We start from the raw sequence: 20,510 nt of genomic DNA, 5'->3' as shown, positions 1-20,510 counted from the left end.
CCATGTTTTGGTGGTAGAGGTAGGAGTCTCTTTGTCTTATGCAAATCCCATGCAGGCAACAATTTCATTGATGCCTTTTGGACTTTCACAAAGCCTTCAAGCTTGAAGGGCATCCACAATAGCACACATCATTTCCTGAAATAGGTGAGTGAGATAACTATTATTTACCATATGATGTCGTTTGGTGGACAACAATACATCACCAATGGGAGCATCCAAATAAAGGCCTATCCATAAGGAGCATGATCAAAGAGTCCCACATTAGGCATGCATGAGGATCAACATGATCAATATTTATAATATCCCAACAATCCAAATGAGCACGATAATTAGTATGAGCATTGTGATGGAATGTAAACCCGAGCAAGTTTCTTTCCACATTATCTATTGCTTTCAGATGACATGCATTTCTCCTTGAGATCCTCTTAGCTACAATCATATGAGAGCGACCACGAGTATTGTCCTCTCGTGATGATGGTGAATTATTAAAATCACTACATAAAAAAGCATGTGTCATCCATGGATACTACATAAGTTTTTGCCAAAGCAAGGCATGATGAGCAAATACTAGAGGAGCATAAACCGATGCAAGTTCATAAGTTTACCAATTTAAAATGCATTGTACAATGATCAGTCTATCATCTGGATCATTATAAGCCACTATTGTGTGTGCAGCATGTCGCATAAGTACATAAACAGCAAAAAAGTAGTCAAGCCTGCATAATATATATCATAGTCGTGGAAATAACGAGTTTGTCAAGCGAGAGCATGCTGATTACACACTATATCAGGCTCCATCCTCTATACATAGTTCTAAAGTAATCTCCAAGTTCGCTGGTTATTTAACCCTGCACATTATATGTCAGGCATTTTATTGTTGCATGCATGTTCATAAGAGGAAAGCCACGTCAATATCAGCCTGCATGCTTTGTAATTTTTGCATTCCACCCTTATGTACATCAGCCAAGAACATTCGTGCATCAACATGGGCAGAAGTGGATGCCATGCTCTTGGATGTCTCCGGCTGATTCAGTCCCTCTTGCGCTGATCATGAATGATTTGATGCCTCAAACCAAACCCCCTTCCCTTAAGACAACTAATCCACCTCCTATGGTTGATATGGGTGTCAAACTAGAAATGAAGCTAGATCGAAGGCACAAATGCATTCTGAGTCACCTCAGAAACGTGCTCTTGCAAAAGAGAAAAGCATGCCGGATGTATAGGATTGGCAAACCCCACATCCAAGAAAAATCATCAATATGAAACCTCGACCATTGTAGTCCCACAGTTGGACGGAGGCCACTTGTGGGGCATTCAGAGGCCAGATGCCCGAACTTGTGATAGGTAAAACAAGCTCCTACAAAAACTCCCCTTTTGAGTCCAAAGCATTTTTCTCCCATCTATACATCATTAATTTCCATAGCAACAGCCAACAGATGGATGGGTGGGTTTGTTAGTGTCTCAAAGTATAGAGAAATGATTGCTTCCCATCACACGTGGGATATAGATAACAGTGCATAACTGTGAGCTAGGCCAGGCAATGCCTCACTAAAATTTAATGAACCCACATGGGGCAATGATGCTTGATAAGTGGCTGTTAATCCTTATTTGGAGCCCATGGGAGTGCATGGACCATTTTCCTGCCATAAAACATTAAGGATTTTTTCGAGCATTTGTTGTTTACTATTGCTTTGGCAAGTTTCTTCTTTGATCGATGCACATGTTATCACCAGGGCACAAGCTGACCCCTGGTTACATGCTCCTCGTACAGCGGGCATGCCTCATGTAGCCTTTTAGTGTGCGGTTTGATGGCCTCCATGTACATGTTTGTATAGCTGGTCATGTGACCTTCACTTTGTATTACATTTTCATAATCTAATCAACCAACCATTACAAAGAAAAAAAAGTCTTGAATTTGTTGGTTTCCCACAAAGCTTCAGCCATCAACTCTCCATATTGTAGCGTGAGGGCACCCCCTCAATGCAATTCCAAAAGATTATTGGGAGGGTTTGAGGTCACCCGCGATGGTAAGTCTTGCATATCTCTCTCTGTTGGTGCAGAGGAGGAACACACACTCTTTTACCTGTTTCTAGACTGAGGGGGAGGGGTCCCATGTCCTCAAAGAAGGATGCCACCTTAACCACCCGGCTATTGTCCCCACCCCTAGTTTAACTCTCTTGCACGCTATGGAAATGGCTAGTTTGCCCTAACATATACGACTTTCCACTCACTATATATCTAGTAGAGACATGATCCCATGAACAATTGAACAGAACTTGCATATGCGAGAGGTGGGGATAGTGATCAATGTGATTGCCCCCTTTGAAGCCATGATATGAAAAGTTTTACAAACTTTGTGGATAGTGATCAATGTGATTGCTCCCTTTGAAGCTATGATATGAAATTTTTTACAAACGTGCTCTTCATGCAAGCAAGCCATACTATAAGGATCGCAGCATAAGAATCAACCCTTATCACTCTCGTCCCCCGGGGCAGGATTGAATGAAAAATGGTATAGTTTGGGGTCAAGATCGCCAGTCGTGCTCTGACAATGAGAGTTGTAATGCGTGGAGGAAGGATTTCACACTTAGGTATACTCACACAGAGTGGAGGGAGGACTTCAATTTTGGGTCTGCTCCCTTGATTCTCGATGTTCAACCTTGCCCTTCAAAATCGACAGGTTTGGTGAAATATAGCGAGTTTTTTTTTGTATTTTAACGGGCATTGCAGACACGGGTATGAATAAATCCTCGTGTTTGCATGTTCGTTTGGGCACGAAGTTTTTGTATTGTAACGGGCACTTTAAATATTTGCAAACACGGGTATGAATAAATCCTCGTGTCTGCATGTTCGTTTGGGTCTAATGTAGTAGAGACACTGATAGTTGGTTGAGCCCCTCCTCCTTATCTTGTAGCAAGGGTTTGTCTGCATGTTCGTTTGGGCAAGAAGTGAATTCTAGGGTAGTAGACACCGATAGTTGGTTGAGCCCTTCCTCCTTATCGCTAGGGGGGTTTGGGCGCACGAAGTGAATTCTAATGTAGTAGACACCGATAGTTGGTTGAGCCCCTCCTCCTTATCTCGCTAGCAAGGGTTTGTCTAATAGTGCAGGCTCCCAAGTGGCTGATCTTCTTATATAGTCTTCAAAGAGGGCATGTGTGCATGAAGTCTCGGGTTCAACCCCACCCCAGCCACATATGAGTATATACACATCCACTTGTGTGTGTACCTACACTCAAGTTTCGACTACTAGCCACTTTCTCCTTTTTTTGTGTTTTAGATTATAGCCAGCATGAGGTCGTCATGGGAGATAACCTACATTAGTCGCAAAAAAATATTTAGATATAAATCTTAGTTAACCTTAATAATAAGGTTTTTAAGGGTGATGATCTTTTTTTGAAACTAAGTGGTAGCTAGTAACTCATATCGTATATGTATAATCATTGGCTTGAGATAGAAGTAAAAAAAATGTATTTCTAATCTCCTGAAATACATGTACATAGGCGGTTCCATATTTAAGAGTATACTAAAGAGGCTAAGAAGGATATCTTTAACTTGAAAAGGTTCTATGGACCATGTTTTGGTGGTAGAGGTAGGAGTCTCTTTGTCTTATGCAAATCCCATGCAGGCAACAATTTCATTGATGCCTTTTGGACTTTCACAAAGCCTTCAAGCTTGATTAATCAGAGACTTTAAGTAGCTAGAGGTAGAAGAGCTATTAATATCTGTCACTAGACAATACATGAACTTGTGAGATGCCCGCATTACGATCGGATGCATAGCTCTATTTAGGTGAAGCAAGGATGTTGACTCTCACCTCCATAACTTTTGTTAGGATGAAGAACTTAGAAGGGATAGCTTAAAAGAGTTAAACATAGTAAGACCCATGAAGGGATAGTTAGCCTTATAAGTTTTGTTAAGATAAAGGGATAGCTTAAAAGAGTTAACCATAATAAGACCCATGATGAAGAAAGCTCAAAAGAGTTAATCTTGGGGTAAAACCCAAAAACTAGCCTTGATGTTTGTTGGAGATGATTGCAGATTGTATCGGAAAGGTCATAATGCATCCTTAGAAAGTCTAGTGAATGGGATCCAATGTGTAGTTTACACATATGCCATCTTGCATAACTAATTGCATAGGGCAAGCCATATTGTCTCTTTCTACCCTCAACTCTTTCCCTTGGCATGAAAAACCATAAACCCTCTAGAGATAAATTATTGACTAGCATGAGGAAAAACCGTCCTTTAGTGTAATTTTCACGACTAAAATTGAGAAAAAACGATTGTAATTTTGACTAGCCTTGAATTTAAAGATTCAAAATTTGAAATTTTAGTTATAAACCGGTTAACCTATGCATTTTCTTAATAGAAAGGTTATCCTTTTTTCATTGGTTAAAAAAAAGTTTATTTTGAAACTGGATTTGAAAAATGTGGCCTTTTAAAAAAAAGGATGACAACTACATTGGCAACCCCATATTCCTATTTCAATCTACCTTTTAGATGAGCCTATTGATACATTTGGGTGAGAGTATGAGCACGGTGCCGATATTGTGGAATGGCCACACTGAGACCCATAAATTTAACTTTTAATTGGGAGATCGTGATCCCTATTGATGGCATAGTCAATGAGGCCTAGTCTAATCCACATTATCTATAGTATTTGTTCTCTTTCTTTGCATTGATGGCATGGCTAGTGAGACGGAATAATCTATGTTATTTTATATATTTGCTCAAATCATGCTTATGATTTGAGCAAATATATAAAATAACATAGATTATTTTTTTGTTCAGAAATACAATCAATCCTCTTCATGGATATTTTTTTGTAAATGGGTTTAGACCGTATGATAGTGTGCAAACTATCATGGAAATGTGGACACAAGACATCTTGGTGGAATTTCATTTTGCATGCATTTGCCTTTGCAAGGCAAATGCATTTGATGAAATATATCAATTTTTTTTTCTTTTTAAATGTGTTTTCAAAATCTCCAAGATTTAGGCTTTGAATGCTTTTTTAGTGTAGTTTAGCTCTCTCTCTCTCTCTCTCTCTCTCTCTCTCTACCAAGGGGTTTAAAAATCATGGGTGAGACCGTAACAATGCCCACTTGCTTGTCTTTCAAGATGTACTGGTATTAACTTGCTCTACTTTTTCTTATCTCTATTGAGTTGCTATAGCCTTCTCTAATGTTCATTAATATAATCTATGAGTCTTACATTCATATGTTGTTTGTGGCTTTTATTACCATTTATTATATGCTAAACGTAATTGCTTGACTAACTTATTTGGGTGTTAACCCATGACGGACATTGAGACATACTATGTTTTACGTCATTAATTTAAATATTCTGAGTCATGGGCCGGGCTTGTCGGCACCATATGTTAAGGATAAAGGGATTGGGTGATCGCCGATGAGAGGCGTACCTTGCATATCAGTAGGATAAGGGTTAGGATCGGTCGGCCATGTATGGGCGCCCAAGTGTGAATGGCCAAGTCACCTATAAGAGCCAAATGTAACCCTAAAATCCTCATTCTCATGTGTTGTGAATACAAGAGTGCTCTTGCCTTATCTCTTTGGTTTCCTTCTCCTGCGTGTGAGAGAGAGAGAGAGAGAGAGAGAGTGAGAGAGCGATCGAGCACTGTGTAGCGGCACGGCGGCGGAGAGGCGGTAGAGCGGTGATGGCGGCTCCTCCTTCATGGCTGCGACGCGGGAATCCTTCAAGGCGGCGGTTGAGCGGTGAGTGACACACCCTTTGGCATTCTGTTTGAGCTTCCTTCCCTGGTTGTATGCTTGCAGCCATTCGTGGCTCGCATACGGTGTCTGGCAAGTCCCTAGCTACGACCTGTGCGGCAAAAGCGCACATTTTTGGCGCCGCTGCCGGGGAGTTGCCCTACACCAAGCTCCAGTTTGCAGCTCGGCTGCTGCGTGAAGTTTAATCTACACTGTAGGAAAGCGACTGTGTGTTTGATGTTGAGGTGTTTCTGTGGTTTACAATCTCTATTTCTGCAATTTGTCTTCTGCATTTCTGTTTCTTTTGTTATTTTTCCGCTCCGCGTGTGGGCGCACGATCGGTTATCTGGTTTTCTGCGTGGTGTGAGGGGGGTTTCTGAATCCCCAGATCTGGGCTGTGTGCGAACTGCGCCGCGGCCAAGGCTGAACCCTAAAGAAACCCTAGAAAACTTATCTCGAAAAAAAAAACAAAAAATAAAAATTTCAAAAAAATTTCAAAAAATAAAAAACAAAAAAATTAAATTTTATTTTTAAAGAAAGAACCAAACGTGTGGAGAGGAAGAGAGGAAAGATTTTCTAATTGGAGAAAATTTTTTTGAAAAGAAAGAACCCCAATTGACCCACGGCCACGGCCACCACGGTCTCGGTCTTTTGATATATATAGATAGGAGAGTGAGCCTCCATAGCTTTCTTTCAAGTGAGAGCTTATGGGAAGTCGTGCCCTATATGTAGCCCACTTCCCAAGGAGTAAAGTGAGCATGTGGGATAAAGCCCTCACCCTTTCCTCCACAAGCAAATAGGCTTTTGCCCCTTCCCCCCAAGGGAAACGGACTGTTTTGAGGACTACAGGAGCTCTAGATAGGCGAACACGGTGCTGTAAAGCACACTAGGACCCTTTGAACGATACGCTCGTTTCGAGCTATCACACGCCCTAGTCCAAGTTCGACCGTAAGTAAGGGGGTCAAAAACGGGTTAAAAACAACACAAAAACAAGTAAAAACGGGGTGCGAAACACCTAAGAAACCACTTGTGTGAGTTTCAAGGGTAGTTACCAATGCACGTAGGGTACCCACGTCACATGCATCTACGCTCTGGTCGGGTGCTGGAGTCCGAGCCACTAGAAAGCGTTTCAGTCTACGCACGCTCACACCATCCCTCCACGTTGGCATCTTGGCCTTCGGCTGGAACCCAAGGGAGTGCAACCCAAGATCCACGAATAGTGGATAGTGACTCGTCCTCTGACTCAGAAGCCATGGAAGGACACCCTACCAAGAACCCTGAGGAGACAAGCCAAAACATGCCAGTGTGGGCCCCACAACCCGGATCTAGCATGTTTAGTCGTCTAATAGAGACCTTTAGTAGAGCTACACGCTCTGAGCATGCGACAAGCGAAGTAAATGAGGAAGGAGGGGTAGTAGATTCGCCATTCACATCTTATGTGGACCCTACCTTCCCAAAGAGTGTCCATGTGGATATTCTACCCACTTCGTTTAATGAGGGCCCTACTGAGCTACCACCTTCCGATACTCTTCCTAAAGCAGAGGTCCCTAGAAGCCAATCCATAAGAAGTGACATTGCATCCACTTCAAGAGAACCGTTTGGCACACCAAGTCTAAATGGGATATTTCTCAATGAAAATTGGGAATATGATCTACACACAGAGACTCTAACGGACCTATACACGGGTTACACATACCATGTGGGTTGGTTAGAAGTCCTACGATCTACATCTAGCGCCACTAATCTAGAAGAGCAACAACAAATGATATGTGAGGTTATTCATAGAATTATCCAAATTGAGAGGCAAAATAGGGGAGTGAACCTAGTTTCCACTGGCCCTATGAGGTTTTTGGATACGAGCAAGGCCAAACAACCAACCCTATCACAATTGGATACTCCCTCGTCGGTGAGTCCCATAGACCCTTCATATGTTGTTTCGCCTGGAGTCTCAATGCAGGTTGAGCCCACAAGCAGTAACTTTAGCTTTCCAACCTTGGCTCAACTTTCCATTAGGGAATCCACAATGCCTACCCCAATGATGAGCATGACAGAAAGCGCACCTGTTACCACTGTAGTTAGTACGATGCCACTACCTAGTGGAACAGTACCTACAACAGTGCGTGCCAGTGCCTATCGACCCTACGTACCTATCGCTACTCATGCTCAGGTAGCTCCTACGCCTCTTAGTATGCCAATGGCGTATGCTCCACGACCACCTTATCATAACCATTATCCAAGGGGAGCTAGGCCTAGTCACATATCATATCCTACGTCGTTTGCCAACATACTCAGACCAACGCCAACTCCTATCAGCCAGGCTATCCCAGAAGTGCCTCCACCAGCTATGCCTGCTCACCTAGGTGATCTCGCAGCGTTTGCTCAGACGATTGGACGATCTATTACGGAAAACATGCGGGGTATGCCGCCTGAGAGAGAACCTAGAAGCAAGGCAGTACAAGTGGCTAAGCTCACTCAAAACTTCAGTGGTAACGAGGATGTTAGAAAGCACATTGAAGTCTTTGAACACGTGTGTGATTCCTTGGAAGAGCACAATGAGCTGCATAAGTGTAAAGCCTTAGGCTTTACCTTGAGTGGGAAGGTCGGAGATTGGTATCGAACCTTAAGGGTTGAAGAGTGCACTCACTACCCCACTCTCAAGAGATTATTCTTGAAAGAATACATACGTGAGGGTGTGCTTTGGGGAGTAGCATCTCAACTTCAAAAAGCTGAACGCGAGGAAGGGGAGTCAGTGAGAGACTTTATAAGTCGATTGAAGCATCTAAATTCTCGCTGCACTCCCGATGAACGCTTCAATAACAACCAACTCCTCGATAGATTCATCCAAGGATTGCGCCACGAGGACATTTATAATGGCCTAGTCATTAGAGGTCTTACAACGTGGGAAGCAGTCACTGCCAATGCAATCCAGTTAGAAGACAACTTGATGATTGCAGGTAAAAAGGTGTCTTCAGAAACAAAATCCGTTAGTTCGCAAGTATCTGGGCACGAGCCAATGACGGTAAAACCTATTGCCAAGGAGCCCAAGATATCTGAAATGTCTGTGACCGACCTTACTAAGGCTCTCCAAGAATACTTTAGGGGTAATCGAGCTCCTCAGAATAGCCATATGTACCCAAGGAGAGAGCAACAATGGTGTTCGGTGTGCTTGGGACCACATAGCATGAGTGAATGTCCCACATTCAGAGTCAAATTCAATGGGAATTGCAATGCATGTGGTAAGTATGGCCATCAATCTAAAGATTGCCTAGTACTTAAGCGAATGTTGGCAAATCAGGCACCACTAGCCTGGTCAAACACACCTCAAGTATCCGCGCTAATGCCTGCACAACCTGTCGAGCAACCGTCACAGCACATAGTTCCAAGGAATCCGAAAGTAGTCCAGTCTGTGCCATTACCACCGCCAGTGCTAGGACCACAACCTCCACATCCAAGGATTACCCCAATAAACCAGATGGGTTGTGAGTCACATAGTGCGTGTGGGGATTATGAAGAGGAGATAGACCCCACTGCTCCATACGGGATTGATACGTTTGAAATGATTCCCCAGTACTACATGGAGGATCATTTCGGGCAAGTTAAGCCTGTATATCAAGCGGCTGCTCTCGCCACAAGAGGGCAAAACCTTAATACCATGGCAAGGAGACCACCTCTTCAATGCTACGAGTGTGGTGGACCGCATCGTGTAGCGGAGTGCCCTAATAGGCTACAGAAGATCGCTACTCAAATGCAACCAAATCAAGGGAGCACTCACTAGACTTTCTAAGGATGCATTATGACCTTTCCAATACAATCTGCAATCATCTCCAACAAACATCAAGGCTAGTTTTTGGGTTTTACCAAGGTTAACTCTTTTGAGCTTTCTTCATCATGGGTCTTATTATAGTTAACGCTTTTAAGCTATCCCTTTATCTTAACAAAACTTATAAGGTTAACTATCCCTTCATGGGTCTTACTATGTTTAACTCTTTTAAGCTATCCCTTCTAAGGTCTTCATCCTAACAAAAGTTATGGAGGTGAGAGTCAACATCCTTGCTTCACCTAAATAGAGCTATGCATCCGATCGTAATGCGGGCATCTCACAAGTTCATGTATTGTCTAGTGACAGATATTAATAGCTCTTCTACCTCTAGCTACTTAAAGTCTCTAATTAATCAAGCTTGAAGGCTTTGTGAAAGTCCAAAAGGCATCAATGAAATTGTTGCCTGCATGGGATTTGCATAAGACAAAGAGACTCCTACCTCTACCACCAAAACATGGTCCATAGAACCTTAACCTTTTCAAGTTAAAGATATCCTTCTTAGCCTCTTTAGTATACTCTTAAATATGGAACCGCCTATGTACATGTGTGTCAGGAGATTAGAAATACCTTTCTTTTACTTCTATCTCAAACCAATGCTTATACATATACGATATGAGTTACTAGCTACCACTTAGTTTCAAAAAGATCATCACCCTTATACATATACGATATGAGTTACTAGCTACCACTTAGTTTCAAAAAGATCATCACCCTTAAATACCTTATTATTAAGGTTAATTAAGATTTATATCTAAATATTTTTTTGCGACTAATGTAGGTCATCTCCCACGACGACCTCATGCTGGCTACAATCTAAAACACAAAGAAAGGAGCAAGCAGCTAGTATTCAAAACTTGAGTGTAGGTACACACACAAGTGGATGTGTATATACTCATATGTGGCTGGGGTGGGGTTGAACCCGAGACTTCATGCACACATGCCCTCTTTGAAGACTATATAAGAAGATCAGCCACTTGGGAGCCTGCACTATTAGACAAACCCTTGCTAGCGAGATAAGGAGGAGGGGCTCAACCAACTATCGATGTCTACTACATTAGAATTCACTTCGTGCAGACAAACCCTTGCTAGCAAGATAAGGAGGAGGGGCTCAACCGATTATCGGTGTCTCTACTACATTAGACCCAAACGAACATGCAGACACGAGGATTTATTCATACTCGTGTTTGCAAATATTTAAAGTGCCCGTTAAAATACAAAAACTTCGTGCCCAAACGAACATGCAAACACGAGGATTTATTCATACCCGTGTCTGCAATGCCCGTTAAAATACAAAAAAAACTCGCTATATTTCACCAAACCTGTCGATTTTGAAGGGCAAGGTTGAACGTCAAGAATCAAGGGAGCAGACCCAAGTGTGAAGTCCTCCCTCCACTCTGTGTGAGTATACCTAAGTGTGAAATCCTTCCTCCACGCATTACAACTCGCATTGTCAGAGCACACACTTCCATGTTTACTGGTGACTGGCGATCTTGAACCCAAACTATACCATTTTTCATTCAATCCTGCCCTGGGGGACGAGAGAGATAAGAGTTGATTCTTATGCTACAATCCTTATAATATGGCTTGCTTGCATGAAGAGCACGTTTGTAAAAAATTTCATATCATAGCTTCAAAGGGAGCAATCACATTGATCACTATCCACAAAGTTTGTAAAACTTTTCATATCATGGCTTCAAAGGGGGCAATCACATTGATCACTATCCCCACCTCTCGCATATGCAAGTTCTATTCAATTGTTCATGGGATCATGTCTCTACTAGATATATAGTGAGTGGAAAGTCGTATATGTTAGAGCAAACTAGCCATTTCCATAGCGTGCAAGAGAGTTAAACTAGGGGTGGGGACAATAGCCGGGTGGTTAAGGTGGCATCCTTCTTTGAGGACATGGGACCCCTCCCCCTCACTCTAGAAACCGGTAAAAGAGTGTGTGTTCCTCCTCTACACCAACAGAGGAGATATGCAAGACTTACCATCGAGGGTGACCTCAAACCCTCCCAATAATCTTTTGGAATTGCATTGAGGGGGTACCCTCACGCTACAATATGGAGAGTTGATGGCTGAAGCTTTGTGGGAAACCAACAAATTCAAGACTTTTTTTTCTTTGTAATGGTTGGTTGATTAGATTATGAAAATGTAATACAAAGTGAAGGTCGCATGACCAGCTATACAAACATGTACATGGAGGCCGTCAAACCGCACACACTAAAAGGCTACATGAGGCATGCCCACTGTACGAGGAGCATGTAACCAGGGGTCAGCTTGCGCCCTGGTGATAACATGTGCATCGATCAAAGAAGAAACTTGCCAAAGCAATAGTAAACAACAAATGCTGGAAAAAATCTATGGCAGGAAAATGGTCCATGCACTCCCATGGGCTCCAAATAAGGATTAACAGCCACTTATCAAGCATCATTGCCCCATGTGGGTTCATTAAATTTTAGTGAGGCATTGCCTGGCCTAGCTCATAGTTATGCACTGTTATCTATGTCCCACGTGTGATGGGAAGCAATCATTTCTCTATACTTTGAGACACTAACAAACCCACCCCTCCATCTGTTGGCTATTGTTGCTGTGGAAATTAATGATGTATAGATGGGAGAAAAATGCTTTGGACTCAAATGGGGAGTTTTTGTAGGAGCTTGTTTTACCTATCACAAGTTCGGGCATCTGGCCTCTGAATGCCCCACAAGTGGCCTCCGTCCAAGTGTGGGACTACAATGGTCGAGGTTTCATATTGATGATTTTTCTTGGATGTGGGGTTTTCCAATCCTATAAATCTGGCATGCTTTTCTCTTTTGCAAGAGCACGTTTTTGAGGTGACTCAGACTGTATTTGTGCCTTCGATCCAGCTTCATTTCTAGTCTGACACCCATATCAACCATAGGAGGTGGATTAGTTGTCTTAAGGGAAGGGGGTTTGGTTTGAGGCGGCACCATGGGCTTTCGAGATTGCACAACATGGGTACATATAAGATTCTTTTATTCCCCTCAAAAATGAGGGGAATAAAAGTCAGGCACCAGGACATGAAAAGCTGACGGGCAGCCTCCATCAGGGACAGGCTCTCAAGGACAAAGACCCTCCCTATTGGAACAGGTGGAAAGAATTTCATTCAATCATAAATAGTAGGAACAAAAAACATCTTATTTGGACAACTCGTGTTAGCTAGTCAATGTGTGTTTCTCATGTCTTGGCATGGTTAATGGTAAGAACCCATTGAAGCTTTAGTGTACAGGGTTATAATTTGATAATGATTATTCAACACCTTGGTTCTTGACGATAGCACAATGCATCCAAGAGCATGGCATCCACTTCTGCCCATGTTGATGCACGAATATTCTTGGCTGATGTACATAAGGGTGGAATGCGAAAATTACAAAGCATGCAGGCTGATATTGACGTGGCTTTCCTCTGATGAACATGCATGCACCAATAAAATGCCTGACATATAATGTGCAGGGTTAAATAACCAGCGAACTTGGAGGTTACTTTAGAACTATGTATAGAGGATGGAACCTGATATAGTGTGTAATCAGCATGCTCTCGCTTGACAAACTCGTTATTTCCATGACTATGATATATATTATGCAGGCTTGACTACTTTTTTTGCTGTTTGTGTACTTATGCGACATGCTGCACACACAATAGTGGCTTATAATGATCCAGTTGATAGACTGATCATTGTACAATGCATTTTAAATTGGTAAACTTATGAACTTGCATCGGTTTATGCTCCTCTAGTATTTGCTCATCATGCCTTGCTTTGGCAAAAACTTATGCAGTATCCATGGATGACACATGCTTTTTTATGTAGTGATTTTAATAATTCACCATCACGAGAGGACAATAATCGTGGTCGCTCTCATATGATTGTGGCTAAGAGGATCTCAAGGACAAATGCATGTCGTCTGAAAGCAATAGATAATGTGGAAAGAAACTTGCTCGGGTTTACATTCCATCACAATGCTCATACTAATTATCGTGCTCATTTGGATTGTTGGGATATTATAAATGCTGATCATGTTGATCCTCATGCATGCCTAATGTGGGTTGAGTACTCAGTGGGACTCTTCGATCATGCTCCCTTATGGATAGGTCTTTATTTGGATGCTCCCATTGGTGATGTATTGTTGTCCACCAAACGACATCATATGGTAAATAATAGTTATCTCACTCACCTCTATTTCAGGAAATGATGTGTGCTATTGTGGATGTCCTAAAAGTTGAAATCTATGAGCATAGACATCGCTTGGCATCATTTGTAATGCAAATACAAGTGGTAATAATAGATTATGGAAAATGGTACTTAGGAGAAGAAAGACAATGAATTATTGTACTAAAAGATCAATAGCAAGTTCTTGAAGAGCGTAGCCATATTTGTTTGCTATTGTCCCATGAAAAAATGCAGATGAAGTATGCCCGACATGAACTAGATAAAAATGATCAACAAAAGCTGCAAAAATGGCAAACTCGATCACAACAAAACCCCTTGTTGGACAAGGGCTATTCCTTCTTCAAAAGTTTGCATGCAGTATGGCAAAAGCAATGCATTTCACGAGTTCAAATGCAAACTGGTGAATGAACACAAAATCTTATGTAATTAGAACAAGAATGCATTGCGTATTTTCAGCATTCTTTTGCTTCACTCACTTCGTTGACAACTAGTGTTTCTAGTGCTGATCTTGAGCTCATCGTTGAGGTAGGGTCCATTATGGATGCACAGGAAGCAAGCGACCTTGAACTTCCTTTCTCAGCTTTAGAACTCGATGGTGGTGTTAAATCTTTAGGTTAATGGAAATCTCTAGGTTGGAACGGTTTGGCTAAATCTTTAGGTTAATGGAAATCTCTAGGTTGGAACGGTTTGGCTATTGAATTCTTTATTCAATTTTGGGAAATACTTGAGCAGCCCCTATTTGTTATGAACTATCAATCATGGTTGCAAGGAATTATACCATCCTCTTTGCAAAAGGGGCTTATCAAATTGGTGTCCAAAAAAAGCTATGTACAAATTATTAGATTGGTGATCCATTATTTTGATTCTAGTAATCTATAAAATGATCACAAAAATGCTCATTGACAGACTCAAAAAGATTTTGAATAGAGGCCTCCATCCTGCACAGTATGGCTCTGTTCCCAGAAGATATGATATCTATAATCTATAATGTCTATGTGGGGATAGAATACACAGAGCATGATCTCTTACTACTGCAAGTTGACGTAGCAAAGGCATTTGACACTATTCAATGCAATTACATTGTTGCAGTCATGACAAAGCTTGGGTTCAGACAAAGTCTATTGAATGTTATTTAGTGGCTATATGAAGACAATATGGCATGTTGTATACTAGGCAAAGGATTGTCCTCTCAATGGGTATTTGGGAAATCTATGAGACAATGATGGCCCTTAAGTGCTTCATTGTAAGCAAATGCCACTCATCCTTTGCTGTTGTACATGGAGAAATTCACTAATACTGGGCAGTTATATGGGTTGCAATTACCAAATGGGTGTGCTTTGGTTGCTCAAGCTTATGTTTATGAGTCTTTTTTCTTCCCTTAAAAAAACCAAATGATCTCAAATTACTTATGCATGCTCTTGAGCTCTTTGGAGAGGCAGCATGCATGTTCATACATTCCAGTATGACAGGGATGCACCACATATCCGTCTCTCTCATAGTGAGAGGAACAGAGTATTGAGACAGGACCTATGGCAGCTCTATACACGAGAGACATGGATATCGCCTACACAGCCTCTTCCACCGAAGATGCTATACTACAGAGATCACTTCATGAGTATCACTGATGATGGATTTATAGAGAGGCCTAGATACATGGAGGGCTCTTTACCACACGGTTCCCGAGTGGCTATTGGTCAGCTTAGAGTTTCATCACACCAATTGGAGATTGAGACTGGTAGAGCAGCACGGGTCCCCCGAGAGGAGAGGGTATGCAGATTGTGCAGAGAGGAGGTGGAGAGTGAGGAGCATTATGTATGCAGATGTAGAGCATATACAGCCATGAGAGAGAGATATCCCATTTTATTCAGAGAGCCACATTCCCTACGCAAGATCTTTGAGGTAGCAGACGAGCGCATACTGGGGAGATTCATTCTAGACATATAGCGCCACAGAGAGACATTATTACAGGCTCAGACAGCTCCAGAGGGGAGACGACAGGCACAGATTACTACATTTTTTCAGAGATCCATCCCACTCCCAGCACCTACGCGGCAGGGAATTACTCTCCAGAGAGCAGAGACACTCAGAGCCCGCAGGAGACATAGGACACCTGGCTTTCGGACACAACGCCTATACCAGAGAGAGATGACAGAGATCAGAGCTCAGTTTCACAGGGACGGTGGGGAGCGATTGGCTCGCTTCAGAGCACACCCAGGTATGTTCTTTAGGGAGCTGTGGACATCCCCTTAATTGATGTATACCATTTTATACCCCCAGTATGGTACAAGATGGAGCTAGCTAGGTTGCATATCATGATTGTATACTCCATGCATATAGCTTTGCATTCTCCTAGTAGTAGAGCTCCATCCCCTCCCCCACTCATTGTACTTATTGCACGCCTAGATTCAGCTTTTTAGTTCAGTACTTTTTCATTTTGTTGGGATGACAGAGGATACCCCATACACGTACACCGATTTGTCTCATAGGCCGAGTTCGGTATTTTGGAAGATGTTAATAAAATCTTTCTTTCTTTCTTTCTTTCTCCCGTGTTTCCACTTTCCCTTCTTTCGCTATATTGTGAGGATTATGTTGTTAATCTCTCATATTGTGTACTAATTACTACTTAGGTAGTTAACTTAGAGAACAAGAGACTTCAGGAGAACACTTGAGAGAAGATTGAAATTGAATTGATTAAAATGAGTACAATAGGTCTCTTATATAGGAGATGAAGAGACACATTTGAAGAGGCATGTCCTTTGACGAAAGGACATGTCCATAGACGAAAGGATACAACTTTAGGCTAAGGGATGTGTTTATTCGATGTAGAGGCACAACCATTCATCAAGGGATACAACCATTCATCGAAGGGATGTGGCTATTCGATGAAGAGGTACATCCTTTGGCGAAGAGTCGCAACCAGTCGAGGGTAGGGGTTCCCTTGGTTGGTTACTCTTTGCATCTGCAACAGGAATCAGCAATGAAGAGAGAATCTGATAGATACATACGTCACAATCGTGACATTCCCTCCCATTTAAAATAAAACCCATGTGTCAAATGATAGACGATTAGGGTATTGCTGCATTTCTTCATTTGTTTGCCAAGTGGAATCGAATCTTCAAGAGTAGTTGTTGACACCGAAGAGGTATTGTTCAAATATTCATATGCAGATTGAAGTCATGCTGCAAGAGTCCGCAGTATCCCTTGTACCATTCAAGGTAAGGTCTTCAGTCTTCAAAGTTGACTTAAGGTTCTCATTCACCACTGCATCGAATTTTCTGGTCAGAGACAAAGACTTCAGTTTGTAAGGGCAGTGACGAGGCCATTGCTTTTTTTTAATTATTAGAGGCCCAAATGCCACGTAGCATGCCCAATTTTTTTTTTGTTTATGGCTTAAGGGTGACGGTCATCACGTACCTGACCTGAAGAGGGGGTGCCATTTGCACGCCATAGCGGGGCCAGGCGCGGTCTTCAACGAAGAGGGGCAGCCACCAACGCAAGGAGGAAGAAGTAGCTGTTGTGTGCGAGAAGGGGGGGCCCACATGTCTTGTCCACCCGAGAGCCAGAGGGAGCTTACACATGCGCGAGACGCGAGGAGGCAATGGCCTCCGGGAAGGGTAAGTACACCTGCAGTGGCCCGGTAAGTGGAAGATCGCCTCTCTGTCTGCGTAAAGCGGGGGGGGGGGGAGTTTACATCACCGTGAGGGGGGCTTTACGCCAAGTCCGCCATCGCTCTCCATAGCTTCCATACAACACACTTGTGGGTTGTCGAGGGGGGAGAACGCTGAGTGAAGAGCCTAAGTGGCCCGCATAACCCATAGGGGGAGGAAAAAAAAATATTTTACATCACCATGGGCAAAGCTTTACGCCAAGTCCACCATCACTCCGCTGCTTCCATACAACATTGAGTGAGAAGAGGGGTGGAAGAGGGAGTGCCGCAAAGAGGGTGAGGGCTTCACAACCCACGGGTAGGAAAGGTTTTTCGCTCTGATACCACTGTGAGGATTATGTTGTTAATCCCTCATATTGTGTACTAATTACTACTTAAGTACTTAACTTAGAGAACAAGAGACTTCAGGAGAACACTTGAGAGAAGACTCCCCTGAGAGGAGAGGGTATGCAGATTGTGCAGAGAAGAGGTGGAGAGTGAGGAGCATTATGTATGCAGATGCAGAGCATATACAGCCATCAGAGAGAGATATCCCATTTTATTCAGAGAGCCACATTCCCTACGCCAGATCTTTGAGGCAGCAGACCAGCGTATACTGGGGAGATTCATTCTAGACATACAGCGCCACAGAGAGACATCATTACAGGCTCAGACAGCTCCAGAGACGGGACGACAGAGACCGATTACTACATTTTTTCAGAGATCTATCCCACTCCCAGCCCCTACGCGGCAGGGAATTGCTCTCCAGAGAGCAGAGACACTCAAAGCCCGCAGGAGACAGAGGACACCTGGCTTTCGGACACCACGCCTATACCAGAGAGAGATGATAGAGATTAGAGCTCAGTTTCACAGGGAGGGTGCGGAGCGACTGGCTCGCCTCAGAGCACACCCAGGCATGTTCTTCAGGAAGCTGTGGACACCCCCTTCATTGATGTATACCATTTTATACCCCCAGTATGGTATAGGATGGAGCTAGCTAGGTTGCATATCATGATTGTATACTCCATGCATATAGCTTTGCATTCTCCTAGTAGCAGAGCTCCATCCCCTCCCCCACTCATTGTACTTATTGCACACCCAGATTCAGCTTTTTAGTTCAGTACTTTTTCATTTTGTTGGGATGACAGAGGATACCCCATATACAGGTACACCGATTTGTCTCATAGGCCGAGTTCGGTCTTTTGGAAGACGTTAATAAAATCTCTCTCTCTCTCTCTCTCTCTCTCTCTCTCTCTCTCTCTCTCTCTCTCTCTCTCTCTCTTCTTCCGCTGTACATTCTGTCAGCCGCCACTACGGCTGTGAAAGAGCCTTCTCTGGACTCTTAGGCTCATCGATTTTGTGGAGAGAACTCATGAGAGCATAATTCACTGTGTGATGAGATGTGGAAGCCCGAGATGAACGGTGAGATTCAGGGGTGGTGGTAGAGATCTGGTTATGGAGCTGTGCATAAGTTAGACCAGAATCTCTAAAGAGTTGCTAAACCCATCGAGGTAGGCCCAAAGCATGAAGAAGATGCAGCTACAGTAGAGGACTCATCCGCTGCTGGAAGTGGTGATGAAGTAAGCACTAGTGAGGGTAATCCCGAAGTCAAAGCAAGACTCGTAGAGGGAGACTGGGAGCTGTAGAAGCTGGTGCAACAGGAACGGGTGGCTGTAAAGGAGCAATTGGCACCGGGTTTGCAGTAGGGGGGGAGGAGGAGAAGCTTCACCCCAGAAAGCATGAGGGAGACCCGCATGATGCAACAAAGCACGAGCCATCTCTTTGACGGTTGGTTCTTTGGTTCCACAACTCCATTTTGCTGAGGAGTGTAAGGAACTGTCACAAGTGCGCAACGGAAAGCGTGAGACATGGACGCAGAGAGAAAGAAAACGAATCTGCATAATGAAGAAGAAGCAATGATACAATCAATTCTGTGCAAGGGGGTGGTCCCCGTAAGTGAGGGCATGATGAGCAACTCCCTTGAGGGAGGACCCGGGCCTAGAAGCCCCTTGTCAAGATGTCTACAAATGAGTAAGAGCTTGGCCTTATATAGCCCCTACTGGAGCTGGCCGACTTGCTGTAGAAAAAAGACCCACAACTAGACAAAATAAACATGTGAACAATGGGTGGCCAACCCTACATCCAAGGGCCCTAACCAAAGGGAAAAATATGGTGCTACCCGGGATAAATCTGGGCACCCCTAATACACAACTTGGGCACACTACCAGGAGATGAATAATGCTCACACCCCTTCTCAGATCCTGGGAGTGAAACCGGTCCAAGGAGCTGGAAAAGGAAACCTCCAAAGCAAGTCGAGAAGTCCATCTGCTCCCGCCTCTACCACTTACTCCAAGAAACTGCTCCCGATCCAAAAGTCGAGCAAAATCCAAAAAATGAACCACCAGATGTCCATATCTCCAACCCAATCTGTATCACACCAGTCCACACAATGTCTTCAACCCAAGAAAGGACGTTGTCTGACTCTTTACCTCCAAGAAAAAATCTGCTCCTTATAATCCAAAAGGCCTTCTGCATGGGGAGTAGGAGTAACCACATCCCCCTCTCAAGGTGAACACCCTGAGAACCTAAAGGAAACACCTGTACACCAGCAAAACTATGCTAAACTGGCACAAACTCATAGACCCCCTCTGCTGTCAAGAAAGGACTAACTGTCTTCCACACACACCTAGAGGATGTGAATCCAAGTGTGCACCCATGAGTCTGAAAACTCTGACAAAGCAAAGATTGGCCAAGCAAGGGCTCAAGGCCATGTGGGAAGGCACCATTCTTGGAAAAGAATACCTGTCTCCACTGCCTCCAAAAACGCAGATGAGATAATGCAAAAAATGCTGCTGTAACCAGCCGGCAGCACGTGTACCAAGAAGAAGAGAGGGAAGAGGAAAACACAGCACCTTCAGCACCTCCTCTGGGAGAAAACGCAGCCATGCTGCCCAGCACCCCCCTCTGGAGAAAAACGCTGCCATGCTACCCAGCATTTCCTCTGGAGAAAAACGCAGCCAGGCTGCCCAGCATCAGAGAAAAAAGCAGCCATGCTGGCTGCCCTTCACCTGCTCACAAGTGCAGAAAACGCAGCTAGAAGAGTACCTACTTTGGCCGCCCCAGTCC

This window comes from Cibotium barometz, chromosome 41, assembly GCF_041138505.1.
Source record: "Cibotium barometz isolate CiBa-2024 chromosome 41, ASM4113850v1, whole genome shotgun sequence".
NCBI classification, from domain to species: Eukaryota; Viridiplantae; Streptophyta; class Polypodiopsida; order Cyatheales; family Cibotiaceae; genus Cibotium; species Cibotium barometz.
This window is presented reverse-complemented; position numbering follows the sequence as displayed.